A 24,871-nucleotide genomic window follows, 5' to 3' on the forward strand; every position below is an offset into this window, starting at 1 on the left:
AAAAAAAACTCTTTAGAAGTAATACAAATTATGTATAGAAGTTACATTGCATTTGATAAATTTGTGACCTTTTATTTGACTAAAGAGAATATTCCTGAAAATCAGTCACCACAGTAATAAAGTGGCATTAACTAGGACTGCCTTTATAAGAACAGTGCTTGGATCTTAAGGCTGTTCGGTCTGAAGATAGCGTATTGATCCATTTCCCCACATACAGATACAGATATTTGTGGATTGTAAATGCATTAGGTTGCTATCTGATCTGTTCCTTAGCAAGCAGGCATTGCAGAGTTCATTTTTACTTTATCAGGCTTAGGGTATATGTGTATGTGTGTGCGTGTAAGTTTAATAAACACAACCACCGGTGCTGGCAGGAATCATGTTGCAGTCAATAAGCCAAGGATTTGAAGCTTTGGCAGACACACCTGACCCGTCCCCTCGACAGCCACTCATAAAACTGTTTATTCTTCCAGAAATAAAACTTGTCTACTATTTTCCTTTGCTGGGTGAGATTATGACTCTTTTAGAAAATGGCCCTCAGTCTGCGGTCACCCCAGTTTCTCCTGTGTCAGTGGTGTGTGAACCCAAAGGAGGTAAAAACTTCCTGTTTTAAGTACTGCATCATATCTTACATCATATATTTCACACTTCCTGTCACCCCGTTCACAAGGATTGTACACTTACACTTACTTACACTGAGGTTATGCGAAAGTGTTTTGTGTGAGGTTGCAACAGTGGCATCCCGGGACTTGAATCCATGTCCCTCAGATGCATAGGGCCCATGGCTCTAATCACTGCACCACATGTTGAAGTACTAGCCTTGTGATTGGACTGGCCAGGCAAGCAATGATTTATACTGGACCCCGAAAATACTACAGAGACCCCTGCTGTACAAGGTATCATTCTGGCACCTATTACACAGTAAAAACACAGTTTGCTAACTTCAGTATTGCCAGGTAGGAATATAAAAGTTTTTTTTTCTTTCATGGAATACTTCTTCAATTGATTAAGGTACATACATTATTAAAGCAGGCAGCTAGCCTGCAGGCTCTCCATAAAAGTCCCTAAGCAAATAATTTAAGCCTCTAATTCTATTTTTGAGCAAAGGCAGTATTCAGCTGCCAGGGTGCTTTGTAATGTAAGTGGGTCCAATTTTTTTTTCTTCGTTCAAATATGTTTTTTGCATATTCAGTGGTCACTAAAACTAACAAAAATATATTATGTCAGAATAAAAAATAACAATTCCTACATGCTTTACTCAAACACACAACACAGCGGTAATGCGGTTTGATTGAATGCTCGCAAACATATTCCTCGCTGAACGTTTGGTGAATTCATGACACGCAACGATGTGTCTCAGCCAACAGTAACCGCTGCACGTAAACGGGAAACAAACGAAATGAAAGAAACCATGGAAAGGCCCTGCCGGTGCGCCATGCTGGGTCTTCGCAGAGGGAACCAATGCGTTCAGCGCAGTTGATGTTAAACGTGAAATGCTGTGCCATCCCGAAACCGCTGGCGTGTTCTCCGCCTCTCGTTTCCCCGCGGACTCACAAATCCCGGGGCTGCGGACGGTTCGGAGCGGTCATGTTGTGATTACGGCAGGAAGCATCCCGGTCCTGCCAGACGCTGTGGCGCGAGTCGGAGCGCTTTCCCCCTTGCTTAAATAGAAACACATTAAACTGAGGTACAAAGCGGTGCAAGAACATACTACATGTCGGGGGAAAAAAGCAAATTCACAAACACGCTCGAAAACTGCTGCCAGGCCTTGGGGGGACCGAAATAACAGACCAGGGCAAACAATACGATAACTTATTTTCATAACAAGTTGTGCTTTTGAAGGCTGTGCCCTTACTCAGTAAATCAGAGCAAATGTTGTAATGAATTATTTGTTGTAAGCGATTATTTTATTCGCAATGAAACAGGACACGTTCTGGAATACTTAACAGTGAGTATACATGCACTGTCAGTTCATGTGTGAAAAGCTTTTAATTCAGTAGAGGTCCTGTGTGAACGCTTTGTAGATCTTAATTTGACCTTCCCAGGAGTGCTAACATACAAACTGCATTCTTCCAACCAGACTGCATGTGAGCTATTCTTGGACATTGCATCACCTGCAATATGTCGCTTTTTAAAGGTGTTTATGGCATATTACTCTTAACTACTTGTAAAATTATGCTCGTTATCCGCTATGTGAACTGTGTTATTCCTGTCCCGTGTTCAGATCCCCCTTCTCTAACTCAATTGAAAACAGCCCCACTGGACCCACATGAAATAGACAAAACCTTGGAGCCCGCCCGCAATTAAATTCCGCAAATATATTCCTGATACATTTCAGTATTAGGTTAAAGCTTTATTAGAAACAACCAGTTTCGCATTTCTTTCCTCATTTTTTTTCCCCTGGAGATGATTAACATTTCCAGAAAATTCTTGACTTTTAAGAGTCTCCGTGTCGAACGCCAGTCGTCCAAATCCTGCGTAACGCTCCGGCGCATATGCTGGCAGGACCAGGCCCGGACGATCAAGTCCAGATACCGCGGCCCGGTTTCCCGTAAGTCTCCTCTGCAGACCGGCTCGGGAGCTGCCAGGGAAACGCAAGCCAATCAGCAACCAGAAATGAGCACCGCATAGGCCCTTTGGGACATGCTTCAGGCCAGGCTCCCTCAGATTTGGCATAGGGTGGGACAAATCATGTGTAAACGTATCGGTTCACTGCACTGTCTGGAAAGGATGTCAGAGGTGAGATTTTAGTCATACCCTGTGACGTGACAGAAATGGAGAAAGCGTCGGCCGCAGGGAACGTTGCTGGTGGCGTCACTCTGGAGCGGAAATCTTTTTCCTTCTAATGTGTCAGACGCGTATGAGGGGAAATGGCCGCCAGGCTATTTGCAGCAGCTTTAAAACAATAACATTTACTCAGATAATCCCCCTTCTGATTGAACATGTATAATTATCCTAAGCCTCTTTCCCCATAAATCAAGTTTTCCCTCTTCTTACACAAATTGAAACCGTTTGCTTGAGAGTATGATGACATGAAACAGCTATGGAAGATATTTCCAGAAACATCCACACTTGGAGCCACGGCTTGAAGAGCTCACTCATTTGTTAACGACCCGCGTCCACATCAGAAGTGGGTTATGAACCAACAGCCATTTTCTGCGTGCTGCCCAGACAACTGGCTCCGGCTCACACTTACTGTAGCCTTTGGATGGGATTCTTGTGTGGATCTTGGCCACAGACGACAATGGGCTTCAAAAGCGCGTCTGGAGGAAAGGAATCTTGTTCTATTTTCACACTACGCATGTTCCATAATTCTTTTAACGTTCCTTATTGCGGTCTTTGTGCAGGACCGTGGGGAAAATGGCACTGGAGCGCTTCAGGGCATCTGTGGAGATGCAGAAATGGGGCAGTGGTTGGGAAGATGCGGGGGGGGGGGGAGAGACAACTGGAAGGAGCGTTGAAGGCAAACAGGTCACCAAAAGGTATGGGGGTGAGTGGACACAATACGGGAACAAAAATTGACCAGTAACCTCAAAGAACACATATACCACGCCAGATAACATGTCTTTAGAACAATCATTGCGAATGTGAGCCAAAAGCATCATGGGAATTAAAGATGAAAAAAAGACAAAACAGAAAAAAATCCATGCTGTGGAAGATGCATTGTTTTCTGAAAATATAATCAAACCTTTGGCTTTTAAAAAGCACACCACACCATAACCCTTACAGACAAAACACAAAATATTTAGGTGCACTTTATTTGGCGTACATTTCTGAGACGTCAGAGGATTTACAAAGATAATATGACATGTCTTAAGAGGTTTGTGCATTTGTTTTGACATCTATCTTTATTTTCCAGTGCACACAGAGGTCATGGTTGTTGCTCCTGGCGCATACAGTCATGCATTGGGGTAGTTTTCTGTATTTGCCCAAACATACTTTGCAGTTCCAGGGAGACAGAGATGTGCAGGGGGTTGAGAACTCTATCATATTCCAGCGTGTCAAGCTGCTACAAGCACACATCTCTGGCTGAAATTGTGACGCGTACGCACATGATAACGCCGAGACTCAAGACTCAAGACAGAGGAAAACAGAGATATCAGCATGCTGGTGGGAAAACGGTTGGGAAATGATTAAAACCCGTGTTTGTGTAAGGGGAACCTTAGCTCAATCCACGCTGAACACAGAGTGCCACACACATAGCGCTGCTTTCCACGAGTCCTTAGATAGAGGGGTGTGGTTTTGTGGTCCATCCACAGCCACAGGTGGGAAACCTCTAGATTTAGGTAATGGTAAGATTTCCATACAAGATGACTGGACTCTCTGAATTCCTCTCTGTGGCATGTGTCACGTGTCATTTAAATGAGGGGAGTTCTGTTGTATAAAATGAGCTATACGGATCTGTTGCTGTCATAGTGTTTTGTTTGTTTGAGGCCCCCAGGTGTTGTGGAGCTCTGTGACGAGATGTACATTTTGTGTGCTGTTCCTTCTACATTTACATTTATTCATTTGGCAGAAGCTTTTATCCAAAGCGACTTACATAGGTTACAGTTCTTTACAATGTTATCCATTTATACAGCTGGATATTTACTGAGGCAAATGTGGGTTAACTACCTTGCCCAAGGGTACAGCAGTGTCCCAGCAGGGATCGAACCGGCAACCTTTCAGTTACGAGTCCTGCTCCTTAGCCACTACGCTACACTGCCCTCTCACCTCAGTGAGCTGGTGAGGCTTGTTCCAGTCCTATGCCATCAAAGCCAGGATTCTGTCTGCCTCCTTGTGTACAGAGTACTGTTTGTCTGTTCAAGGGCTCTAATAACTCGCATTGATGCCCCAGCAAAATTCAAAACCAAATCAAATCTGAACTGGTAGGACTGTTATAAACTAAAAGAGCCACTCTGACTTTCACAGACTGCTATCCAAATTCACATTCATATTTCAAAATAAATCATATCCTATTTTTCAGTATCATAACAGCATAGCAGTCTGGGAGAAATTAATGGAGAGAGCAAGAATCAGGTGTTTTCAGTGATTTCAGCGTGGTATTCATTTTTTTTTTCCTCCGGCATTTTTGTTTTATCTGTTGTGTGTAATGCATGCGACCGCTTTATGAAAACACACTGGGAATGATTTAAAGCATCCTCCTCCAGATTAGGCACTCATTGTGCTGTTAAACTGCCACCGCCACCCCAGAGAAAACATACATCAACATCTGCCCACTTTTCGCCAGGAACATTCATTTCGCCACGGACTAATGGAGTCACGACGGCCGCGCCATCCCTGAAACATTACCGTGAAAAAGAGTCTTTCTGCCAAGGGGCTTTATGAAGGAAAAGAAAGGGGTGATTTCTTTTAATGGAAACAGAGTCGGAGCGAGCAGCGGGAGATGGCACTGCAAATCAGAGCTCTCCCCAATGCCTCACTGACCCAAAACTGCCCGCAGTTGAAATATGACAAGTTTAATATGCTTTACGACCGCGCCGGCCGAGATTGCGTTACAGGAATAACAACCCCGGCCCCTATCAGAGGCAGCCCGTGAATGGCACGCAGTTCCCCTCCGTTACCTCACACACAGACGGGTCGAGGACACCGTGGAGTGTGTGTGTGTGTGTGTGTGTGTGTGTGTGTGTGTGTTCGGGGGGCATTGCTGGCAGATTGGTAACATGGCTTTGCCCGCTCATCTCTGGGTGGCAGGCTCTGAAGCAGAAGTGGCAGGCAGTGACAAGTGGGCCAGAGTGGAGGAGGAAGGCGGGGCCAAAGCTCTGGCGAGAGGCGGGGCCAGAGCACAAGAAGAGGGTGGGGCCAAAGCACAGGGAGCTCATGCGGCGCTGTCACAGAGCCCGGCCTGTTTGGATAAGGCCGGTGGAGCGTGTGGCAGAGCCAGCGTGAGACATTACACCTGGAGGAAAAGACAACTAAATCCAGCCCCCGGTACCAGGAGACCAGGCTCCACCAAGTCTAGCCGGCATCTGGAATGGATATCGTGAGCCTGCCTGGCGCTCCAATCCACCTTTGTAATTTCTCAGTGAAAATTGAAAAGCAAAACAGACATCAAGGATATGTTTACATAACCGTCTCTGAAAAAGGCAAAAAAAAAACCCTGAAAAGCCTCTTTTCTCCGGGTCCCATCTGGTGAACATGTTTAAGGTTGTTTGTGAAATAAAAAAAAGGAAGGATTGTTTTTAATTGCTGTGTTTTTTTCAAGCCCCACTGCACTGCAGTTTGACTCTCTGACATCTCTACTGGGGAAGCTTATAGATGCCAGGAGTCCTGCATACCTTATCCTCACACCCCTGGATTTCCCAGCCCGTGCAGCAGTTTGCACTGACAGAGGTAACACTCTGTCTTCACCACCTCCTTAATCTGTGGTGCAATACAGGGAATGCACAAACCAACATCAACATGAGGCATCATATCTGTATGCTGTCAAGTTAAACTATCTGGTCATATTTCATATCTTTATTAAACAAGAATATACCTGTACTGGCTCTCTATGTATATAAACACATAGACATACATTAGATAGGTAGATAGGTAGATATGTATTCACACATGCACAAACCCACAAGATGGACTTTCAATAATATCTGAAACAATTTGACAGAAACATAACTTTTACTGTGACAGGAATTGACTTACATGTTGTTTTTCAGCTTAAGTGTTTGAAACCTTTACATGCAAGGTTCATGAGTTATGTCGTTTTTTACAGCTATACTAATGAATTAATTGGTTATATGATGTTTTCAGTGAACTTCACTGAATTACACCAGACAAAATTAAGTGAAATTATATACTATATATTTAAATATTAAAATAAACTGCATATAATGCCTTGGCTTACATTATTTGTGCAAGACAAGCCTCATTCATTTTCAAGTGAATGTCCTCATCACAGGAAAAATCTGTTTAGTGTGATGAGGTTTTGTATGATGTAATTCTCTGCAGTACCCATTACCTGAAAAATGATGTCAACCTGCTGTCTAACCTTCTCTCTATGCAGAGAGGAACTCATGGCCTTTAGGAGGAGGAGAGTATGGTAGCAGGTAAATCGTATCGTAAAACTGTTCATGCACCACTATCAAAAGGTCACGCTGTCCACACAAGGACATATGCCGACTGCATCAGCTTGTGTGATATTACAGCACAGTAATCTGCTGCCCCAGAACATACTGAACACAGCAAAGATCAAGGCCTGATGCACCCAGACACTGACTTCATAGAGATTCGTACTAAAATAGAGTTGTAGAATGGCTATTATAAATAGGTAATGCATGCAGTTATAAATGTATAGACAGGGTCCCTCGCTAAAATCAGATTTATGATTTTTTATGACTTGTCAGAAATCTTTCAAAGATAGATGTACAAAATTCAAGGATCTTTTCTCTACAGCAGAACTCAAATGAAACTGGGCTAGATGGAATCGTGAGGGGGGGGAAATACTTTTTCAGACAGGTTATATTTATAATATTTTTGAGTCACACACACACTTGCAGATGATTTTTTGCAGAGCAGTGGGTAGTTGCTAATGAGTATTGGTAGAGGGCTTCATGTTCAAACCAGCAAGGGAGCCAAATTGGTAGCGATATCACAACGCTGATTGCAAGAATGAATGGTATATTACATCAGGCTAGCGAGTTAGCAAGAAATATGGACATATTTTTCTGGGTGCAAGACAGTAGGTTTCCATTCACTTCATTTTTTTTTTAATTTATATGTCTTTTTTAAGATTTGGATAATTTTCCATGACTCCTCAAGAGCAGTGGGATCCATGACAACTTTCCACAGCTTTTTCCTGACTTCCCAGGATGAAAATCATTTCAAGCAAAATGCCGTGTCACCGAAACTGGGAGTGGGCGGAAACATGGAAACTAAAGGCAGAGAAAGGCTTCCTGGGACGGTTCTGTGTTGGCAGAGGCCAGTTACCAGTGCCAGTTTACCGTGGGGGGGCCTTCATTAAAATTCCTTTCCATGACCCCTCTGTTGTGTCCACAGAGGGGCAGCGTGTCTCGAATTTGCCTCTCACACCTTTTCGCATCGCAGGCGTGAGACACAAGACAGTCGGAGGAGAAAAACATCCGGTGACTTGCTTTCTTTTGCCTTTCGTGCACTTCAGCCTACTTTTAATTACATGATAACAAACATTTGCATTCCTTTCAATATGGCGACGCACAGTCTATCTGCTACCAGCATTCTGATAAATACTGAGTTTAGCAAAGCTCAGTATTTCCTCCTCAAATGTAGTTCTAGCATCTATGGATTCCACGTAGTTGTGGTTTTGTATTTGTAAACTGTTTTTCAGCCGTGGCTGGTGAGTTTTATGTATCCATGGATTTAGTGTGGATGCAGCTTGAGGTTATGGTGAAATTTTGAATTGTTCTTTCATTTTCTTCCACCCGTCACCCACCGCTGCTCTCATCTTGGCATCTATTCTTCCACTGACTGACTGTCGGTTTGTGATTGTGATTGTGTAGAAGATCTGAGCGTCAAAGTTCACACAAGGACAGGTGCCACACCCGGGCAACGTGACACATCCTGGCGTAGTCACTTTATTCTGTCTGCATCCTTATTTGTCCTCAGGATTCAGGGTATGTAGCATTTATTATCTTGTTTTTAATGTTGCTTTTGGTTACCTCACTGTGTGTTTAGTGAACGGACAGGCAGAACAGTCAGCTTTGATGAGTGTAAACCTCAGCCGCACTTCCGCTAACCCCACATGAACCCTCAGTGATGCCAACCACGGGGGTTTTCTGGAGCAAAACACTCACAGACAGCAAGGGACTGCTGTGATGTAATGGCACATGCAGTTCCATTAAGCATGTTGCATTGGAGAAAAGTTTTGGAGGCAGAGAGACACAGAGTGCTACGCTATCTTACAGCTGTCTTTTGAGTATTTTATCAAAGTTTTGTTCTGTGGCGTTTTCAATGCTGGTGCAGGTGACAGGAGCACATTTTCCAGATTCTATCAAAGCATCAACTTTATGTTCTGCTGTGTGGGAATCTGCAAAAATATAAATAAAAATATAACATCCCCTATGTGCCTTACAGCATCAAAGATGCATTTCACTAACTGTGAAAGGCCATCATACCCAGGGCTTGATGGAGCAACTGGAGAGTTTGGAGCTGGAAACCTGGAGTACCAGTACTGAGAGCTGAAACCAGTATGTCAGGCCCCCTATTAATTTACCAAGCATTCTTTCTCAAAACCTGAATGCAATCAGAAAAACAAAAACACAGACATTGAGTTTCATTGTGTTTCTACCTTATGCAATCCCAGTATCAATTCCATTGCCATAGTTATTGTCATTGTCAGTTATTGCCATAATCTTGGACTCCAGATCATTGTTGTTCAGACATGGAACACCTTTTGACTTAAGAACAGAAGAAAAACTGTCCTCTACATTACATTGAGCTGACATTAAGTCAGAGAAAATGTTTTCCTTGGCAGCAAACTCCACAGTCCAACACTGGTGAGGCTGCACTGCATTCTGGGTAAAAATGAGCATTATCTAATACTGGGAAATAAATCTGTCCAAGAATATGTATATAGTGACACTGGATGAACAAGAATAATAAACAAATTCACTGTATTAAAATGTCACTTTGGCATGAATGTGCCTTCAGATATCTGTAGCTCTATCAAATAAACATGGGTTTGTAGTGGCAATGTGGCTCTGATAATCATAATAATATTTATATTCCCAAAAAGCTTCTCAATCTGTTCTGCATCTCCAAGCCTTGAGCCCTCAGTTCAGGAGAACAGTCCCCTAAGCCATTAACTGTTTAATAGCTTATTAAGCCAACTTCTACAATGGCAACTGGAATTTAAATTTGCTATCAATTTGTGTCACTTTCCCCATAATAAACATATAGTAGTGGTCTAGTAATCAGTCATCTGTTGGTGAAACCAGTTTCACCAACCCACAGACATTAGGCATGAAATGGCTTACTATAGTGTGAAAAAAGAATAGAATGTTGTAATATGTAATATGCTGCAATATAATTAAGAGTCCATAGAAGTTCACACTAACAGAGCAGTCATGAAACATGTACTGCCTCCAGCCAAGGGATACACCAAATCCTTTGAGGCAAAGCGGGGGTTGTGCTGAATACATGCTAAAATGGCATTTTCATATATGGCCTCATATTCATCAAAGCATATGCAACTGTCATGACCTTACCTGCATTTGCACACATCTGGATTCTCAGGCACAATGTTATCACACCTATACACCTGCTGGACATACTAAGATCACATCATGCTTTAAACAAATCAAATCCAGGTAAAACCTGCCCAGACCCTTTTTCTGGGGCCAGCATTTCGAAATTCATTGACAGGTTGTCTGTACATTGATTTATAGTAACTGTTGGAAGTCTGCTCCTACGTTCTGGGTCCATTAGCTACTAAAGGCACTGTGCCAGTTGACCCAAAGACAAAACTTCACCAACCTCAAGATGAACTAGAAACAGAGAGAGAGCCTGAAACCATGACATGTAATGTATATTGAACGCAGTATATTCTGGACTTCCGGCTCTTTGGATCACTCAAGCACTCAATCACTTTAAACCCCAGCAACACCCCCCCCCCCCCCCCCCCCCCGCCACTCCTTTCTGGGGGAACTCAGTGTAAAAGTTTGTTTACAGCATATTCACGGTATTCTTTCGATAATTGTTATAATTATATAATTATACATGTAATCTCAACTTTACAAATACAGGCTGTAACCTTCTAGGTCCTCACCCCACCCTACCCCACTTCCACAGTCAATAACTCAACACCATCCATATATATATATGTGTTATGAGACATGTGCATATCCTCAGAGGAAATGCATATGCAAGGAGAGGTGATTATGACGTGAGAAAAGGGCCTGCGTGATTCTAATGACTCCCATTTGGGAGTACCGGTGCTACGGTTACGGAGCAGGGGTCAAATAAGGGCAGCGCTGGATCTGGCAGACTCCACCTGTGCCCCGTGCGCAAAGCCAGCCCAGGTGTTTGAGGACCGGCCAATGAAATAATCCAGAGCAGCACGCAACCTGACAAGAGAGCGAGCAGAGCAGCCATCCCAGAGAGGACTGGAGCAAGCGGCCAGAGGGGAGAGGAGTTTCAGCTTGAAAACCTGCGGTTTTGTTAGACAAATATGCGCGTGCCATTTCTGCCAGATCCAGTCTGCACCTCCAAATGTGGCAGTGCTTGTCAGAGGGAAATGATTTTATGTCTTTATTGTTTAAAACCATGGACGTGTATGACAGCAATACAGGGGAAAAAATCCAGAAGAAATATGTGTGGAAGCACAAATAAGCCAACATGCCAATATATTTTATGTATGTAGTAATATTGCTTAATATCTGTGCTTTATGTTGTTCGTCTGCATAAATCATCTGTCCGCTGTCTAAGCACGGGATCACAGGAAAAAAATAAAATCCCCCATGGGACGGCACATTAATTTCCGCCCGCGTTTAATAGCGTCTCTCCGGTGGAGAGGCCTCAGGAACGGCGCTGGCAGGCCATCACCGAGAGTAAACATGTTTGCCTTGGGGGCGGTGAACTAGCGGACCATTTACAAACAGGAGAGGAGAGGGAGACGTGGCAGGGGGATCTCCCGGGACTAATGAACAGATAATGACCCTCCGGCACCACTCGCCTGCCCGTGACATAGCACTGCCCTGACCCGCACCCTGTAATTTCCAGCACCCCTTTACAAGCAGGGGTGGGCGAGCTACAAATAGAGGAGGCAGAGAACCTAACTTTGAGCTGATAATGGTCCTGGACCTGTTTTTCTACATAAAAAATAAGTTTGCCAATTTTAGTAACGGTCACCCAAAAACAGCTGATCCTTATTTTTCACTTGAGTGAATCTAAAATGGCAGTGTTACCTTTGAGCAGTTCATGTGTTGTATTCTGCCTCACTTGTAAGTCGCTTTGGATAAAAGTGTCTGCCAAATGAATAAATGAAAATGTAAATAACTTTAATAATAACAGTGAGATCAGGTCATATGAGGTATTTTTTTATTATAACAAGGAGATCCGAGACTGGTTTCTAACTTAAAGTATGAGGTGGTACGGAACTGCACAGATGGCAGACGATAGCTACATTAACAATGTCAACACAGCTTCATCGGCTAGCAATGCTAATAACCTAGCCCCCGGGCGCTGGCGAAGCTAGCTAACAACAGCAGACGCTAGTGATAGAACAAACACCGCCGCAACCTTCAACGTGACCTGCGATGAGCAATTAACAATGGAGCTGTCCCTGCTGACGCCGTTCAGCTCCTGCCCTTGACACACATTGACAAAGCCGTCCCTTAACAACACACCTTCCTGTACCTAACTTCCTGACTACATGTGAAGCTAACAAGTCATGAACACACATTACGGGCTGGACAGCTGACGAGCAAAAGCACAAAACTTCCAGCTTAAATAAAAGCAAAGCTGCTCTTCACCTTCTCAACACGACTCTCTCATGCTCCACAGCTCAGTCCTCAATAAACTCATATTAACCACTGTGTTTGGCCTGACCTACTGCAATGTATCTGTCTCTAGACTGTCTGTTTACACACAACACAAAGGACCAGGCAGCGGACACAAGATATATGCATACCAGCAACAGGAAATTAGTTTAATGCACACTGTACCGTGGACAATCAAGGTGGCAGACCGTGCTGCTGAGTCTGTACACAATTCCTAAATCTCACGAAAATCAAAACCACAGCTGACAACCCAGATGCACTGCTGGATTGAGACCCTGGTTAGATATTCCACGATCATGTCAGGAGCAGGTCCAAATCATAAGATCGGGGTTTGCATACAAGTGTTCCAGGAGCGGGTCTGAACTGTGGGTGCATGTACAGAACAGCCACAAGAATGGGAATTCACAATCACCAGACAGCTCCAGACAGACGACCTAGCAGACACTTGAAGGACACAACGAGCTATTGTGTTTGACAGCAGACATCTCGGGCCAGCGGACCGTTGCAGAGATGGTGCAGGCACCGGTGCCATCGTCTGACAGCTCCTTTTCCAGTTTTAGACCCATTGCTGGATTCCTCTCCAAGTGGCAGATAAAGCGCTGTCATCCGTGTGTTCCCGTCTAAGAGGACCAAACCGTAACCAACTCTTATTTTTCATTTACAGAGTGAACCTCCATGGTCTATGGTTGCATAAACCATCTCTCTGTCGCATCAAATGCTTCACTGATGAGGGAATGCCAGGGAACAGCTAGAGGATGCCACATTAAGTAACTCTAACAGCAGGCCACACTTTTTCTGACTGCCCTACAACCATTACATTGTAGTCATTTAGCAGATGCTCTTATCCAGAGCAACTTACATAGGTTACAATTTTATCCATTTATACGGCTGGATATTTACTGAGGTGATTCTGGGTTAAGGACCTTGCCCAAGGGTGCAGCAGCAGTGCCCTAGGGGGGGAATCGAACCGGGAACCTTTCGGTTACAAGCCCTGCTCCCTGCTACTGTGTTACTCTGCCGTCGTATACTAAGTTGAATATTGCTCCAACACGGCCTGCCAACTAAATTAAAAAATAAGTTTTACAACTACATGTTTTTTTTTTTGTCTGTGATATTTGAGCAATCAGAACAGGTCTGAAAATGGACGGTGTGCAAAATGAAAATGCTGAAAACAAAAAAACCAAAGCTACCATCGCTAAGCAGGGGAAATAGTGCATGGTAACCAAGTGCAGCTCAGATTCACCCCATAGTTTCCCCATCACCCTCAATCACACTGGCCTGGTTCCAGTTCGGCAAAATGTGTGGTGCTGTGATGCAGATGTTTCCTCCAAGTGTCCACAATTATAATCCAATTAACAGAACTGATTGGAAGTGGGAGTTCGTGCAACATCTTAACCTCTTCCTGATGCAACAGGAAACAGACACACCAAGTCGGTGTAGCATGAAAGTTCTCCTCAGCCTAAATAAAGCCACGCGCACAGATGGGAGGCAAGAAAAAAACAGGTTTGCGTTCCATGATTATTCCATCGACAACCTCGTCGAAGACGTTCACAAATCATTGATATTTTGCTTTTTATGTCCGTTTCATGGATGTCACTTCCACCCCACCCTCTTGACCCATTGTTCACACATGGTTGAGGTCGGCTGTTATTCGAAAATTCAGACTCAAATTACAAATGCATGATTTTTTCATGAGCTTTTAAATTTCCATTTGAATATAATAGTTTTTAGTTATTCGATTCATTGAATCATTCAATGGAAGCTCGAAGCTCCAACAAAAGCACTGGTGATCGATTATGATATTAAACTACAAATATGAATGTGCAGTCAGCAAGTTGTTTTGCTCATTGAAAATCTGTCAGTCACACCTTTGCAAGAACGCACCAGCTTTTGTCTGTCGGGTGCCTCTGTGCATAGGCACTGTAATTCCCACTGTAATCCGCATGAATTGTGACATGGTCATAGTATCTTACATTATGTTTGCTTATGACACACTCTTAGCCAGAGTGACTTATATAGCATACAATTTTTACATGCTATTCATTCATACAGCTGTATATTTACTGGGACAATCTGGATTTATTTCCTTGCTCGGTGTAGAAGAGCAGTGACCTGCCTTGGAAATGAATTAGCAACCTTTGGGTTACAGCCCCACAAGTCCTTGCTACTATGCCACCCATACTGCTGTTAAATCATGTCATCTAAGGAACAGGCGAAGACAGACTTCAAAAAGATATGTTAAATCCTGAGTAAAGCGCTGGCTAAAATATCATGACATATTAATGGGCAGGTATTACTTGGACAGGCATAATATATGAACTGCATTTACTCAATGTCCACTTACCATCTTAGTTTTACATTTACTCACGTAATACTCCTATCCGTTCAAGTTGCGCCTGCCAGTCACACAAATGCGTTTCTGCACAATCAAACATTTCTCTCAACACACGTCTTTCCATATTTGGTCACGTTTGTTTACATTTTGTCTTAATATATATTCATACGCGGTTTTTTTTCACCCCACTCTTGACGCATTCTCACCGTAATCACATCAAAATATGATAGGGCGATTATGACGTGCGACCACTGTTCTGGGTTGAGGGAAACCGCTGTTGTTCAAAGTGGACCACTTTGAAATGATATTACGTAGTCTGTAAGAGACGGCTATGCATTTCTGTGTGTTTAAAGTACAAAAACATACAGTGACCAGGACATGTTTATGCATGACTGTATGTAGTCAAATTAGTTTTCACAATGAACTGAAAACTCCTATATTACCGTGGGATTCTGAATATAGAATGTCACGCATCCTGCAGTAGCCATTATTTGAAAGGAAAAGCTGAGAATGAATGTTATAACACTTTGGAAATGAGTTTGTGGTCAACATCTTTGGCGCGCTGAGTTGATGGGTAGTTTACAGGTCATGTTTTTTTCCTGCTTTTCCATTAGCTGTGCAGAAATGAATTTTATTTATCTGCATAGTTGCGTGCGCTCAGTGACGGCTCATTCACTCCAGAGTAGTCTGCGATTCCCAGCGCACAGATTACAGATCTGAGCTTCCAAGGACTGCGGTGGCACGCGCGATAAGGCCGTCGGCTTCGGATCCCTGGCGCCTGGCACCGCTATCTCTGACGGGCTCCGGATCCGTCCCGCCGGGGACCTGCTGGTGACAGACGGCGCTAAGTCTGCGCCCGCTCGTCACCGCTCTCAATTAGTTTCTCTTATCAGAATCGATTTTCTCCTCCTCTAAATTTAGATATGCGGGCATTTAAAAAAGGCTTAACCGCTTTTGCCTCACCTTCCCTGCATTTTGAAAGCACGGGATTTAGTTGCTTATGTGTTATGTCTGTGTGGGTGTGTAGGTGTATGAAGTGGTATTTAATATGCTCCGTTAAACACACTGACTTTTCCTATACCTACGAGTAAACTGGATCGGGGAATATAACAAATTTACATTCTACTTATGAGGGTTATTGTCTTTCATATAAATTATTACAATGTGTGCAAAAAATGTATAGCATTGGAAATTGAATGTGAACTTCTTACATCAGCATTTCAGCCACCGAAGTGCCCCCGCCCCTTTTAATATAGGTCTCTTTGCCAATATCCGACTGATATCCTTTCACTCTAACATATCTGATATAACCACGTGCACCATAATTAATTCTATTCAAAGCTCCTCTTCAATCCCTATTAAATCCTCTCTTAACGTACCATTCTTTAGAAACTCGAACGACGGCGAAAAAAATTCCCCTTGTACAAGCACGAGTAGCCTACGTGGTCTTTGTATATAAACGCATTCATAGTGCACATGGGACAATCCGTTAACGGCGGGGGGACGCGGGCATCTGATGGAAGGTCACGCTGTGTCTCGTGTAATCTCCGCAGCATCTGTTTGCCGTCGTGTTTGCGGATCCATTTGGAGCGCGGAGTGGAAGCGCCCGAGGAGCCGTGCGGGCTCGCGGTCCCAGGCTTTTAGCGAGTGCACTCCAAATGGCGAAGCGCAGACGGGGAGGGAGGGAGAGAGACATCCTAACACGCACTCGCCCTCAAAACACCACTTACCACTTCGCCCAGCGCTTTTAGAGCACTACCAACCCCGAGCATGTTCCTCTAAAAACACTGTGCAAGGCACACAAAAACACGCGCCGACTGCGCTTTTAGCCCTCAAAATTTCAGGTTTCGGTCTGAATTAAGATTGCTGCGCTTTCTAAACTAGATCCGCAGTATACAGGTCTTCCAATTACACGTTTAAAAGGCACTTTCCTTCTATGCAACCGCCATGCACTTCACATATTAAGTCTATATTTAAAGGCGATCCAGTGTAATAAAAACAACAAAGCTATGAACAGATGCATATTATGGATATTGTGGCGAGGTGGGGAGGGGACATGGATTAAGGCGAGATTAGAAAGACATTTACACAGCGCGTCCGCCTTTCAGATTGCTGATGTCCTGATCGCGAGATAAACCAAAGGATTTCATATGAAAAGATGTTTTCTGCGCATGGATTATTAAATATCATTTATTCATTGAGTTTCTCTCCGACACTGTTTGCGGAGGATAAAGAGGCGAGAGGTTGTCATATTCAATGTACACATCGGTTCGCTTGGAAGCGAAACTCGGGTCCAGAAAAAAATAAGAGCAAGAACACTTCATAACACATGAGAAACAAGCACGAGACCACGTCAAAAGCCTGCAGCTTTATTCAAAAGTAAACACAACGATATTCATATCACACCAGGAAAGGCACGCCAGAGTGGATTCACCTAAGTGAATATATTAGCCGTATTATCAGATAATTATACGTCTTATATCCGCATTGATACATGTATTCATGTATGTTGTTTGCTTGCTTGTTTGTTTGTTTGCTTAATATATTTAGATTTAAACCAGACACTATAAATTTCAAAAGCCTCTTTTTCGATATTGTTCTCATGGTTACTGTCGCCGGGATAGCGGTGTAAGGCGGTGTACATTTTTATACACCCACTGTAACTTAGAGAAGAAGCACAGACATGCAAATTACAGTAGTTGAACGTCTTGTCAGAACACTTTTCATTTGTACTGTTAAAATGGCTGCAAATCGTTCATAAATGCGTTTTTCTTTAACTGTTTTTTTACTTCGTACTCCCACTTGGCATGAGCAGTGGCTCAAATCATACTGGGGGGAAAATTTTTCAAAAAACGACCCCATTTGTTAATCCTATTTACGCTATCTGATTAATTTCCCGAGCAGCCAAAGTAATTATATTAGCAGCAGAGATATTCTTCATGGGTCCTTACCCATTAACATATACTATAATTAGAGGAAACGGGGCTCCCGGTAGAAAAGGCCTCTACCGATCGAAGAAATGGCCATTAAAACGAGCCAGGGACACCTCTGGCTATTGATCCCGTCGCTCCCGGCCATGCAAATGCACTCTCAAATGAGCACAGCCAAAGAGGAAACGTCCCACAGGGCGAATCAATACCCAGCGCTGGATAATGGAGACCCTGTTCCGCCAGCTGAGTCCTGACCGCCGAACGCGCTCTGAGCTCCCGCACCTGCTAGAGCCGGGGCCCTCAGAGCTGGTCAGTGGGCGGCAACCCCTTTACAGCTCAATTCACGCAATTATCACTGCGCCGGCGCCGGCCCGATGGTATCATGCGCTGCCAAGAAGACTTCTGTGACCCCCACACACGCACACGTGCGCACATGCATGCACGAATGGCTATCCATAGCACATGCACTCATACACACAGACACATGAACGCATTCACACATTTACGCAACCACCCACACGCACATACACACACACACATACACTGACATGTTCACACATGCGCACGGACCGCTTCACACATGCAAACGCACATACACATGTACACACACACACACACACACACACACACACACACACACACACAGAGAGAGAAACACACTGGGGCATCCGCACACATGCGTGTACACGCAAACACAGACAACAGGGACGCACTCACACTTCCACGCCCACTTCCACAAACACATGTGCACAGACACACAGCACCTGCTTTGCTAACATTCCACTTGTCCTGACCTCTGCATGTGCTCCATTGGTTATCAACACATCTCTTCCTGGTCCTTTTTACACATCCACCTGACAGATCAAACACGTCCATCCCGATCCCTGCACATCCGCCCTGTTCCCACACCCTCTTCCCTTGCCTCCACTTCAGAAAATGTACATGTATCCCTCCTGGTCACTACACCAGCATCTCTGTCCTGCTCCTGCATCTCCCTTCTATTCCTCCATCCTATTCCTACCCCCTGTTCTTACACTTCCACCTACTGCCTGTTCAACTTCACCTACATCTACATCCTGTTCCTACAACATTCTGTTTCAATGCCTCCTTTACATTGCCCTGCCCTTCCAACTTAGTCCTGTACAGACATGCCCAAACATTCAGCCCTCTTTAAATGCATGGCAAAACATTATAAAATTAACATCTCCATCCTTTCTTGGTATTATTCAAGCACAACAACATCAAATTCTCCACCCCCGTCACTTAAGAATCAGTAGGGATCAACGTAAAGAAAAACTGAAAGGCTTTTTTCACTGCAGGAAAGGAGTTCCTCTTCAACCCTCTCTCTAAAAGGATAAAAAGGTAAAAAGAACACTCTCACAGGGAGTTGGAAATAAAAAAAAAATAAAAACAGTCATGTCTGCAGAATGCTCTCTATGCATTGGTATCACTTTGGCCTGTGCCACAAATATTAAGTGTTGAAGGCCACCTTTCAACACTTGCAGTTATCATTAGCAATTCGGACTTAGTTGTGAATATGGGGCAAGTTGCATTTCTTAAATATATCCGTATTTTGAGGAATGACTCTGCCTTAGATTCATGCCAATATGATATACAACATCAAATAATGATTAGATCTTAGATCTCGGGTAATCATTTTATGAATGAGGATGAACCAAGTAACAAACAAAACAAGAATGTAACCATTCACACAGAGACTACTCTTGCAGAAACCAGTCAGGAGAAAAATCGGCTTTGGATATTGTTATTTTTCAATTTTGGCATTCAGCTTCCAGCTGGCCCATATTCATTGCCAACGACACTGAATATTTCAGAACATAGCTCTCCTCAACTATTTTTTAATTAAACATTTAATTAAAAGGCTCCAGCAACAGAATAAACTTCTGCGCAAGAATTCTATTCATTACGAGCCACGACAGTGTTATGAAGTATTTGTGCCACATTCTTTGCTTTCTTAAAGCGCTACAACATTGTGAGGGTGTGTGTGTGTATGTGTGTGTGTGTGTGTGTGTGTGTGTGTGTGTATGTGTGTGTGTGTGTGTATGTGTGTGTGTGTGTGTGTATGTGTGTGTGTGTGTGTGTGTGTGTGTGTGCGCGCGCGCACGCGTGTGTTTGACTTGTTTGTTTTTGCCTTCCAGTTTACGTTCCCTGCATTCGTGTGAGGTCTCAGTTCTTGTGCCATAACTGACGGAAATCTGGTGAGGTTTGGCACTCGTCTCCCCACTAATTAAAGGCGTGTGAAAGGGAACTTCAGTAGACGGGGCTGCGGCAGGCCGAACGCACAGGCGCTCACGAGAACAGATACTGCTGGACCGCAGTTAAAAAGCAGCGCCGGCGTGCTCAGCGAGCAACGTCGAATCGTTGTGCATCATCATTCAAATGAGGCTCCAATACCTGAAATATTTGCATATTTAAGACTGCCACAATGTTGCGCCGGTTATTTTGCCTCAGGCAGATGTGGTTACGCAAACACTTGCACCTTCGGAATTTTTTTTCTAATGTAAATTCTATCAACTATAAACCAGCTCAGCCATTCAACAGAAAATCCTTTTACAGACCCTGAATGCAGCATAGAAAAAAACCCTGACCCACTGACTGCTATACTAAAGAAATATCAAGATCCCTATATAGCAAACTCAAATCAGATAGAACTTCTTTTTATAAATCTATGATTTATAAACACGTTATACATAAAATGTGTTATTTACGAGTGTTTCACACATACTGAAGGCTTCAGAACAGCATGTTAATATAACTCCGTATGTCTTGTGTTAGGAACGAGAGTTTCTGGTACACAGGATAGGGAAGCACACCTGAAGATAAACAGATTGCTTTGTGCTGAGAGAACTATCTGTGTGGTAATGTAGCCTTGTGGCATAGTGGTTAAGGACCTGGACAACCCTTAAGGAGCTGCTTTAGTACATATCCAACTGTATAAACGGATAACATACAAAGTACAAGCTATTCAAGTGATGAATACAGGTGCTTCCTAAGCAAACTACCCAGTATGCAAGTGCTGTTGAAATGTATTGTGTTTACGCTCCAACAGTATTATGTGGCCATGCACTACTGAGAGAAAGCACTTTGCTTTAGGGTACAACAGCAATGCCACAAAAAAGAATCAAACCTGCAACTGACCACGTACAAACCCAGTCCCACCACCACTACAGCACACCACCAACCCACGTGTGAACTGACACAGGTCTGAGGAGGTAACGGAGCAGGGCCCTTCGCGGTTGCTCACACTGTCACACTGAGCATCCCAGAGAGAGACAAATGAAGAGAAAGATAGCGACAGACATAATATTTCTTGTTTTTTTTTCTCCTTCCCAATCATACCATTTTATTCTACTCTGACAGTGCAAGGGATTCACTTGTGGATACAGCGTGAGTATTCAGTGGGAAATCCTATTGTGCTGAATCCAGCTCCAATCATCTGCTCACCAATACACAGCCCTGTGAGCACAGAGACCAGAACGGTACACAAATAAATCTCTAGTGTGCTCACATAAGCCCCTGGGGGGGGGTTATGTACCTTGCCCAAGGGTACAGCAGCAGTGTCCCAGCGGGGATTGAACTGGCAACCTTTCGGGTACGAGTCCTGCTCCTTAACCACTATGCTACACTGCCGCCCACATATACATATACATACATACATACATACATACGTACATCCCTATCTACATGCCATACATTCCAGCTAATTTGCACATTATCGTTGGTGAATTAAGAAGGATAAAACTATAAGGTTCAGCTACTTTATGCTGAGCTTTGTGTGGTATCCGTTTGAAACACTGAGCCACCCACCCAAGTGTTCTGCATTGATGAGGACAGAAGTTCAATGTAAATAGCCTATTGAATGTCGCATGTGTGTCAGCTTTGCCATGTTTTACAGTTGTGTGGCTCAATGACCCTATAGGATCATAATTTTACTTAAAGGTTTTTATCTCAAACATGGGAAACTTTAGTTTCAGCGGTTGTATTTTTTTTTGGGGGGGGGAAAGAAAATTCAGGAAATTATATAAAACAAGGCTGTAAACTAATCACACTGCAAACGAATCATTCAGTGCTCAGCAAAGGGTGCTTTTAATTAACAGAAATGCCTCTAGGTGTCAAAAGAAACATTAACAAACAAATTCACTCAATTGCTCTGATAACAGAAAATAAGCATCACACATGACATACAGGATGCTAACTCTAGCTGTGAAGCGCATTCATTATCCAAGTAAAATAAAGAATATGAGGAAAAGAGGCCTTATTTCCTTCACCTATCTCCAGAGACCTGCAATTGGGTTTGAGGATTCTGGCAACAACTTGGAAGAGTAATTATATACTGTTATCAGCCAAACAAAATGAGCTAATGCACCTAACTCCACTCAGAGCGACGGTACATGCAACATTTTTTCAAACACAACTGAGAAAACCTGTATTATTACAGCAGCTGGAGCTGTCTTATTTTGAACTTCATTAATGTTTCATCCATTCCAGCTGTATTGTTTCATTTGACATCTTTGACACTTGGCAGACGCTCCTATCCAGACTGACTTACAACGACAGGGAACAGCGTGGCATCTGATAAGGTCACAAAAAACAAAGGTACACTCAGAATACAACAGACCACATCCGACCATCTGAGCACGCGTCAATCCATCACACAATGCTGTCATAACTGGCGCCGGCATGAATATTCAGTTGCTACAATGAATTTCAACAAGCGCAATAATACCCCCCAGTAACACAAGAAAGGGGAAGATAAAATGTATTATCATCAATGTTTCATAAGCGAAAATGTTCCCAAGTTGAACCCCGGTACGTACCGAGGATTTATTATTGCGCAATAACAGGACACAGCCCGTGCCTCGACTGCACCCGTCACACCGCACAATGGGATTCCATTAAGGGTACAGGTGCGCCGACGAATCAGTCCCCATCCCACGTTCTCTTCCCAAGGGACCATTATGTTGGAGAAGCGGTGAGCGCTCTCCTCTCGGTGCCCGAAGTAATAGCATCCGCGGTTATTGAACCCCAAATGGTCGCTGTGTGGCTAAGAGCGCTGTCTGTGAATCGAGCAAGGCCGCCGTCGCACGCACAATGTCTGTCTGAACTACAAAGAACAGGTGTGTGCGCGCGGTAAATTGCACCCCCGTTGTCTCAGTTTCCGAGTGGCGAGGCCTTGTCCATTAGATGCAATTTAGCTGGATGATCGGAGCGCTTGAAAGGCCAGATCAAACAGCACGGAGAATCCAGGTGTCCGGGTGGATCCGCAGCCCGGCAATAAACGCGCCACTTGTCGTTAATTTATTCCGTGTGGGAAATGAAGAACTTCTCTGTCTCGCTTTGTGTCGTGCTGATGGGGATTATATAAGTTCCGATAACATGGGTTTGAAGAGAGAAGGCAAAATGATCGGTGGTTATTTATTTAATTAGGATGGAGATACACAAACATACACAAAGTTACGTAGTGAAACTATCTTTTTGACATGTCCTTATTATAGCCGTTTTATTCTCCCTTACGTCAGCAGGCTACAAGTAAATATCGGGAAGAAAAACATTTTATATGCACAAACAGAGTCCTGTGAATGCAGCACATTAAGAGTAACTGTGTTGTTCCTGAGTCCCTCGGCTTTGTTTAAAATGAAATATATGCTGTTCTCTAAAGCCTCGTATAATCTTATAAAATATAAAAAGACTCAACAACAACTTTGCCAATTACTCCTCTAAACACCAAACCGATTCCTCTCCACAGCTTGCTGTTTGCCTTATCCAGTCTATATGTACACAACACTTTATAGGGTGTGAGCTTCAGATTTTTGGATCTTGGGTCTAATAAGTAAATGCAGATCAAAAAGTGTTTAAAAAAAAAAAAAACTTGAAGGTAACACTGATGGAAGAAAGTAACACTGATGAATCTGACAATCAGTGCTGAAAATCCATTAATTTAGAACACAAGTATTCAGATTCGATTGGGTTAATAACCATGACAGCTGAACTTAAACAGCATTTAAAAGAGACAACATGAATGACAGGAATCAATTTTTTAAGTGTTAGGCGAAGTTAATCAATCGTTTTTTTTTTTTTTTTTTAAAAAAGATGTCACCACGCCCAAGCGATAGTCTAGCTTTGCTCTTTCTACCTGTTTACACATCAGTGCGGAATCTGGGGCAGGGCTCTTGTGTGTGGAGCGCCGTATGGAGCGTCCCATGTTTCAAAATTGATTTATGGCCAAGCCAGTGCCACAAAGTGACCTGGATACCTGGGGGGAGGGGAGTGGTCAAGCACGGACTCAGCCAAAGACGAGACAGGCTCCACCAGGGTCGTGTCCGGGTCCCTCAAGATCTGTCACCTGGTACCCCTCATTGTCACAGCTGAAAGAAAAAAAAAACAGAAGTGGGACTCCAGAAATAACTTCCCTCCATGAACAGTCCAGCACCATTGATCGCCATAACTTTGCATGAAGAAATCCAGCAGTAAAAAATTTCAGACACAGGAGTTTTCAGAGAGTCCTTCACTCAATCAGTCAAACCCTGATAAAGTGGTACGAACGTGTTTTCAGGTTGTTGATTACCTTACAGTTTGTTGAGGATCCACATGATGTGCACAGACCCATATCAAGGAGAAAGAGCACGCCCTTGCCTTTTCAGTTTTTACTCATTCTAATCTCTCCAGAGAATTGGAAGAAAATGGACACTTGATTTCAGACTCCCTCTGAAGTGAGGGAATATTTTGAGTCAGTATTTCACCTTACCTCAATATGAGCCCTGATAGCATCTTCAGGTGACTGTACTGGACCATTTATACTTTTATGGGGGGGTGTTGTTCAAAATTCTGTCAGTCATGAGGCTCAGCTGAGGGAATGAAATTCAAAGGAGTATGAAATTCAATCATATAGCTGAACCAGAACAATTGCCACACAGGGAAAGACAGGGAGAGTTAAAGCTCCCTGCTCTTTGTGAAACAGAGAGTAGCAAAGTGAGTAGGCTACAATATATGTGTAGCCACAAACAAGCAAAAGTAAATTGGTGTTTGTACAGAGTATGGGGTAATGTCAGCAAATTTAAATGAATGGAATCGGTTGCCAGATAACTCCTGGGGTCCCTTATGATGAACAGATTTGT

Source organism: Megalops cyprinoides, chromosome 12 (assembly GCF_013368585.1).
Source record: "Megalops cyprinoides isolate fMegCyp1 chromosome 12, fMegCyp1.pri, whole genome shotgun sequence".
In the NCBI taxonomy this organism is placed as follows: Eukaryota; Metazoa; Chordata; class Actinopteri; order Elopiformes; family Megalopidae; genus Megalops; species Megalops cyprinoides.